Source organism: Sinohyriopsis cumingii, unplaced genomic scaffold (genome assembly GCF_028554795.1).
Source record: "Sinohyriopsis cumingii isolate HCF-2022 unplaced genomic scaffold, ASM2855479v2 utg000426l, whole genome shotgun sequence".
NCBI lineage: Eukaryota > Metazoa > Mollusca > Bivalvia > Unionida > Unionidae > Sinohyriopsis > Sinohyriopsis cumingii.
In genome coordinates, this window is record NW_028315897.1 from 7,505,639 (window position 1) to 7,513,279 (window position 7,641).

At 34.2% G+C, this 7,641-nt stretch overlaps 1 long non-coding RNA gene across 1 annotated transcript; it reads left to right on the forward strand.

The window, feature by feature from the left end:
* The first annotated feature begins 1,955 nt into the window (after window positions 1-1,955).
* Window positions 1,956-6,727, forward strand: LOC149774134 (uncharacterized). Its single transcript, XR_016417034.1, has 5 exons — window positions 1,956-2,092; window positions 3,721-3,866; window positions 4,872-5,002; window positions 5,335-5,498; window positions 6,317-6,727. It is a non-coding gene; the product is annotated as an uncharacterized LOC149774134 (long non-coding RNA).
* The last annotated feature ends 914 nt before the right edge of the window (window positions 6,728-7,641 follow it).

Genomic DNA, 7,641 nt, shown 5'->3' on the forward strand with positions numbered 1-7,641 from the left:
ATTACTGGATTAATAATTCTACTGAATTCAGAAATGTCATCAAGGCAACACACACAAACATTATACAGGCTACATTCATCAGATTATATTGAAGCAACAACACTGGATTAATAATTCTACTGAATTCAGAAGTGTTATCAAGGCAACACACAAACACTATACAGGCTATATTCAGGTTACCATATAACAATTGACATAACCTTTCAAGATTATTAGGATTTCATATTAGTACTTTTTATTAAGTAAGTTATTTCAATTCTTTCACTTTGTTTGATTATTATATTTTATTTAAATAAATTTATAATGGAAACTTCAATGCTTGTTGGGTTGCCTTCTTCTGTTACTTAATTTTAATGCCCTACACGAAACCTTACATACATACATACATACATACATAAATACATACATACATACATGCATACAAACATACATGCATACATATGTACATTCATGCATGCATACCTACCTACCTACCTGCATACATACATACATACATACATACATACATAAATACATACATACATACATACATACATACATACATATGTACATGCCTGCATACATACATACATAACTACCTACCTAAATGCCTACCTACCTACCTACCATACATACATACAGACGTAGAGACAGATGGCCAGACAGACATTCATATATACATTGGAGGCTCAGGTATCATAACTCTTTGAGCAAATGTTTGTATGATAAAACTTTTGCCTTTAAGTTCCCTGGAGTCAATAATTCTTAACCAGTGTTATCATGGGTTGTTACATCAGCAGTAAATATTAGCTATCATGTATAGCCTATCTGACAAATTGTGTTAAAAGCTCCTACACACATACATATCTACATACAAAGATCCATTCATTCATCCATACATAGATGCATATGTACATACATACATGCATACATAAGTCCATCCATACATCCATCCATTCATCCATCCATCAATCCCTACATGAATGCATGTATGCACACATTCACTCATGCACATACACAAACATACATACATACATACATACATACAGACATACAGACAGATGGCCAGACAGACATTCATATATACATTGGAGGCTCAGGTATCATAACTCTTTGAGCAAATGTTTGTATGATAAAACTTTTGCCTGTAAGTTCCCTGGAGTCAATAATTCTTAACCAGTGTTATCATGGGTTGTTACTTCAGCAGTAAATATTAGCTATCATGTATAGCCTATCTGACAAATTGTGTTAAAAGCTCCTACACACATACATATCTACATACAAAGATCCATTCATTCATGCATACATAGATGCATTATGTACATACGTACATACATACATAAGTCCATCCATCCATCCATCCATTCATCCATCCATCAATCCCTACATGCATGCATGTATGCACACATGCACTCATGCACATACACAAACACACATACATACATACATACATACATGCATGCATGCATGCATGCATCCATCCATCCATACATACATACATACATACATACAATTACATACCTAAATAACTACCTACCTACCTAACTACCTACCTATCTACCAACATACATGCATACATACATACATGCATACATACATACATACATACATTCATGCATACATACATACATACATACATACCTACATACACATGATATCCACCATAGTGAATATGTTATACAGTTGTACATGTGTGTAATTTGGATTTGTAACATAAGATTTAACTTTTTTTTTCAGTCATATGTTTGCAATGTGGCAATTTATAGTGATGTCCAGCACTGGGGGCATCATGCCATGAACTGCTGCTAGTACCCTTTTTATTAGTATTTGGTATCACTCAGGTCTCAAAGGACATTTTGTATTTTGACACCACCCTAATTTTTAAGTTAGAAGGTAAGAACCTAATTTTCACAATCCTAGCATTTATCAGTTCACACATAAGCATTATAATCTGTAATTTGGTTTACATTTACTTTCAGTTAGGCTTGGAAATGGGTTGGCTTGTTGCTGACTGCCTGCCACAATTAGACGAGCATTGGAGATCAAATGCGTAACTTGGGCTGCAAATGAGCAGCTGACTTGGCTTACATATTTACCTGTGTCTGCTTCAGAGGTAAATATCATAAATCTTGATGGTCGAGGTGTGATGAAAAGTATGCTAATTTGTTTTAGTACTAGTGAATTGTATTCATGCATAAGGCACATACTGATTCTTTTAGCTGCCATGTCACAAAAAAATATTCAAAATAGCACTTTCCAGTCAAAAATGAATGTAAAAAAGAGATGTTGGTGGTAGTGTTGCTTCAGTATAAAAGCCACCAGTTGCATAAGGAATTAACCTTAATACCACAGTCAGAATAGTATACAAGCATCCATTTAACAAATATCATTAGTTAGTTTTTATTTGTACATTTAATGTAATACTATTATCATTTTTCTGCAATAGGTCATCATCGGATGAAACTATGCCAACAAAAACTGTCCAGTTAGACCTTAAGAACCCATATCATTTTTTTAGTCTTGTCAAATGTGATTAGCTGTGCCATAAATCATTTCCTTATTACCTCCATGTCTTGAATCTGACATAGTAAAGTATTCCAAACATACACTTCCTATAGATTTGATAGTAGTAAATCATAGTAGAAGGGAGCTAACTCAGCACTGTCAGAGTAAACAGGTATTGTTTCTCATCCATTCCTCTAATGAACAATAAAGACCTTATAAGTTTCATACAAGGTGGTTTGATTGAAGTATTTCACTTAATGCTTATTCAGTTTATCAATATTTACAATACATACTTTCTGTATTGTTCTAAATTAATGCGAATTGCTTTAATCGTATGCATTTACATTCTTATATGCTCATGATCTAATGTTTCAATACATAGATTTCATCTTTTTAACAGACATTTTCAGTTATATATACATACACACACAAGCCATTTAACACCTGTTGAAAAGCAGGGATTCCATGAGATTATAAGTAAGAAAACTGTAAAATTGGACACATGTGCAATTTGGCTTAGACCAAAAATATCAGCTGGGTATGGAATCATCCGTACACATTTCAGAGGGAAGAGAATAAAACTTTTAGTTTTCTGCACAGTTTGTTGCCAACTTGCAGGGAAATTACTAATTTTGTCCAGGTGTTTCTCTCAATTAATGGTGCAAAACTCTGTGTGGAAGCCTCACACCCAGCCTGTGTCCTACTTGTATAGGAGACATCATATTCTGTATTCAGTCTGCTTCGTCATCAATCCTCCCAGCAATGAGATTAATGCGGTTCACATACTGCTGCTTTTTTCTTCCATTTGACCTTCATTTAGATTTACCATTTTGTCAGATAGAATATTAAGTTTTCTCTGTAATTCATGTGCATCTGGAATCTTAATGAGAGAACTACAAGTACATCTGCTATACCAACTTTAGATTTTAAAACTGGTAAAACCAGGGCTTCATTAAGCACACCAGCAGATTAGGCCTGCATGACTTTTTAACAGTTTCAAACAGTTCCACACCCATAGATTTAAAACTGCAGATTGTACAAGTGACTGCAGCCGTAATGCACAATCCCATTCGTTTCTCAATGATAACTTTTGGTTTTGGAACATCACACATATAGGGTATTAAGGCTTCAAACAAATGTCTTAATGTTTTTAAATCAATAATCAGTCATTTTCATCTGATTCTTCTGATGACTGACTGCATTCTTCTCGAAGCTTAGAGTTTTGTTTTCCTCTAGGCCTCAAGGTGTATGGCAGCACACTTGCTGAAGAGACATTGCTAGTCTGGACTGCAACATGAAAGGTTTCATCAGTAGTCAGCCACATCAGTTGTTGGTGTTTTTGCAGGAACCGGTGTATCATCATCAACTTCACTGGAGTTTTGGTGAGTTCCAAGAAATGGATGTCCCTTTTTAAACATTGTTTTTCTCCTCCCCTGATTTATTTTGAATGATTTTCTGTTTACTTTAGATTTAAGTGTAGGCATGTTACAATCACTAGGAAAATAAACTTGTCTGAAAAGCAGCAGCTTCAGCAACAATATGAACTGGCCATTGTGAAAGTGACCCAAAGATGACCTTCTTAGGGGTGTTAAAATACATTTTTCATACATATCAGCAGATGTGCTGAGTCTGGGTATAGAACTGTACTGTTGAAGATTCCCAAATGAATTGGTTCTGTTTACAAAAATTGGTCAGTAAATTTGGGGTTACCTGAGGAGTTGCCTCCCTTATACTCTAGCTTTGATTTCTCAGTTGTAACATAGATTTGACCTTCTTAATTAAATCAGTCAGAGAGTACTGGTCAGTTTATATATGCTGTGCATCGTTATTATTCTTTCAAGTACTTTGCATGTACATTCTGCATTTATTTAACAAGAAATTCAGCTTTCTTTTACATCTTTCATTCATTACAATTTTAGATTTCATGAAGAGTTATATTATTTGTGCTGTCAGATATATCTGATATCACCAGGCACTAACAACACAGGGTGTATTAGCTATGAGGAATGATGAAACTAACATATTATAAGGAAATTGCATGTTTAATTGGGGAAAGTAATACATAAAGTATGAAGCTGTCTCATAGCTGTTGCTCGGTTTGATGGCTTTTTGTCATCAATAAATGCAATAAATCATAGGAAGCAAATAATTTTGAATTTTACACATGTTAAGGTTGTGTTTTATTTAGAATTGCCCAAAGTTTTGAAAATAAGATTTTCCCTTAATCAGACTGCTATTTTAATTCTTAAGGTCTTACTGGATAGTTTTGTATTTTACCCCCCCCCCATATTTTTAAGGTAGAAGGCAAGAACCTAATTTTTACAATCCTAGCATTTATCAGTTCACACATAATCAAAATCTGTAATGTGGTTTACATGTACTTTCAGTTAGGCTTGGAAATGGGTATGCTTGTTGCTGACTGCCTGTCACAGTTAGATGAGCATAGGAGATCAAATGCGTAACTTGGGCTGCAAATGAGCAGCTGACTTGGTTTATGTATTGTGTGTCTGCTACAGAGGTAAATATCTAAAAATCTAGATGGTTGAGGGGTGATGAAAAGTATGCTGATTTGTTATAGTACTAGTGAACTTTATTCATGCATAAGGCACATACTGATTCTTTTAGCTGCCTTGCCACAGGAAAATATTCAAAATAGCTATTTCCTGTCAAAAATGAATGTAAAAAAGAGGGGTTGGTGGTCGTGTTGGTTCAGGATAAAAGCCACCATTTGCATAAGGAATTAACCTTAATACCACACTCAGAATCTTACAAGCATCCTTTTAATAAAAATCATTAGTTAGTTTTTATTTGTATCTTTAATGTAATATTATTATCATTTTTCTGTAATAGGTCATCATCGGATGAAAATATGCCAAAAAAAACGTCCAGTGAGACCTCACATGGGAATCAGACTGATGACCTCCCTCATCCAAGTTAGATTCTGACTACTCCAAACACTTAGGCCACTGGAGTGGTCAGAAACAGAAGGGACAAACTCTGTGATCAAGTTTGTGGTATAATGAACTGTCTTAGATTCCTAAGATACAATCTGTAATTTAGCAATCTATCCATTGAATAACATCTCTGTCTGACAGCTGGTCTAATATCAACAGCTTTGCAGGAAACACAATTTACATTAATAAGGCTAATCTGAAAGTCACTGACTAATTAATCAGTTCTGCTCCCACATCCTTTTTTATAGCAACAATAATCTGCATGAATCGACTCTTGCAAGGTTACTTTTCATCAGGGATTTCTACATCTCCAGTAAGACCATCTCATAAGTCATTCAGACTGTCACATCCAAAATTCAATTTCTTCATTATATTTGTGATGAGCTTGTCAGAACATTCAAAACTGCCAGCTAATAACTTCCCTCATATCTGTGTGGGTGTTTCAATAAAGTGCAGTATAGCATTTTCAAGTGTTTCAGTGACAGGGCTCATAAGCCTAATAAATGAATAGAATGTTGGCACATAAAGTCAGTACCAATCTATATTTCATATTTTTGTCAAATATTCCATTAAAAAAGATATTGAAACTGCAGCTATGAACAGCGCTGCTTCACATTAATTACTGTGACCTAAAAAAAACCACAAAAATGTTTTACTTCCCAGTATATTATTGTGCCCCACATCACTCAATAATTTGTATATACCAGGAAAATACAGCACTGTCCCTCAAAAAATTGTTGGTCACTAATTATGTTACATCCAACAGCGAGACCACATTTGTTTATTTGTCCAAGGTCAAATTCTTTAAGATTGAATTTTGTGTGTAGCTTGGATGCAAGGTACATTTCTAACCATACTTCCTGATTTTTCATTTACAGCATTATTTCACAGTATCATGAAGGAAATATTGAGATTCTGTGATAATCTCTTCTGACATATTAGGAGACAACATTCAACTAGATGCATCGACACTCAGCAACATCTCATACACAAGCTTTGTAATAGGATGACAACTTTCCTCTGGAATAATTGGAGCCACCATGGCTCAGTGGCTAACATGCAGGACTCACGTCCAAAAGGGTACTGGTTTGAATCCAACCATCAGAGCAGCCTGGGTCAGCTACAGTTGTGTGTCTTTGGGCAAGGCACTTTACATCAATTGGCTTGGCACTAAATAACCTAATTGGATTGGTTTGCCATACAGCTCTAACTTAACTAAACCTGAATAATTTATTTTTAAGACTAGACCAGTGGAAAATAAATAAGATAAAAGGATTCATAGTCCGCTATTCAGTGTTCATTTATTTTGAATATCTCTCTCTCTCTGACACATATTCTAAGGTGCATATTTTCTAAACTTTCAATGCTACTTTTTAATGTTTGCTTAAGCACTGTTAAAATTTATCGATGTTCTTTGCAACAGTGGACACTTTGTTAAGATATTTTGGGGAGGGGTTATTTTTATAAATAAATCATGAAATAATAATATAAATATAAATGTGAAACATATTTACAGCTATGAGGATGGTAATAGAAAATAAAGACCTAGCCAGGTATAAATGTGTTAATAGAGAATCATGACCTAGCCAGGTATGAGTGTTGTAATAGAGAATCATGACCTAGCCAGGTATGAATTTGGTAATAGAGAATAAAGACACTTTTATCAAGGGAAATAACTATAGGAATCAAGCAACATCATTTATTTCCCTTCTGTACATGTATATTTCCACCACCCCATATGAATTGTGTTAATCAGCTACAACCAATGCATGTGATTTAGATGTAGAAACTGTACAATATGTAATTATAATATTCACCTATATGGAATAAATGAAAGAAACTGTACACTATGTAATTATAATAGTCACCTATATGGAATAAATGAAAGAAACTGTGCACTATGTAATTATAATAGTCACCTATATGGAATAAATGAAAGAAACTGTACACTATGCAATTATAATAGTCACCTATATGGTATAAATGAAAGAAAATGTACAATATGTAATTATAATAGTCACCTATATGGTATAAATGAAAGAAACTGTACAACATGTAATTATAATAGTCACCTATATGATATAAATGAAAGAAACCATACAATATGTAATTATAATTATGAGCCATAGGTATGACTGTGGTAATAGAGAACAAAGGCCTAGACAGGTATGAGTGTGGTAATAGAGAATACAGACCTAACCAG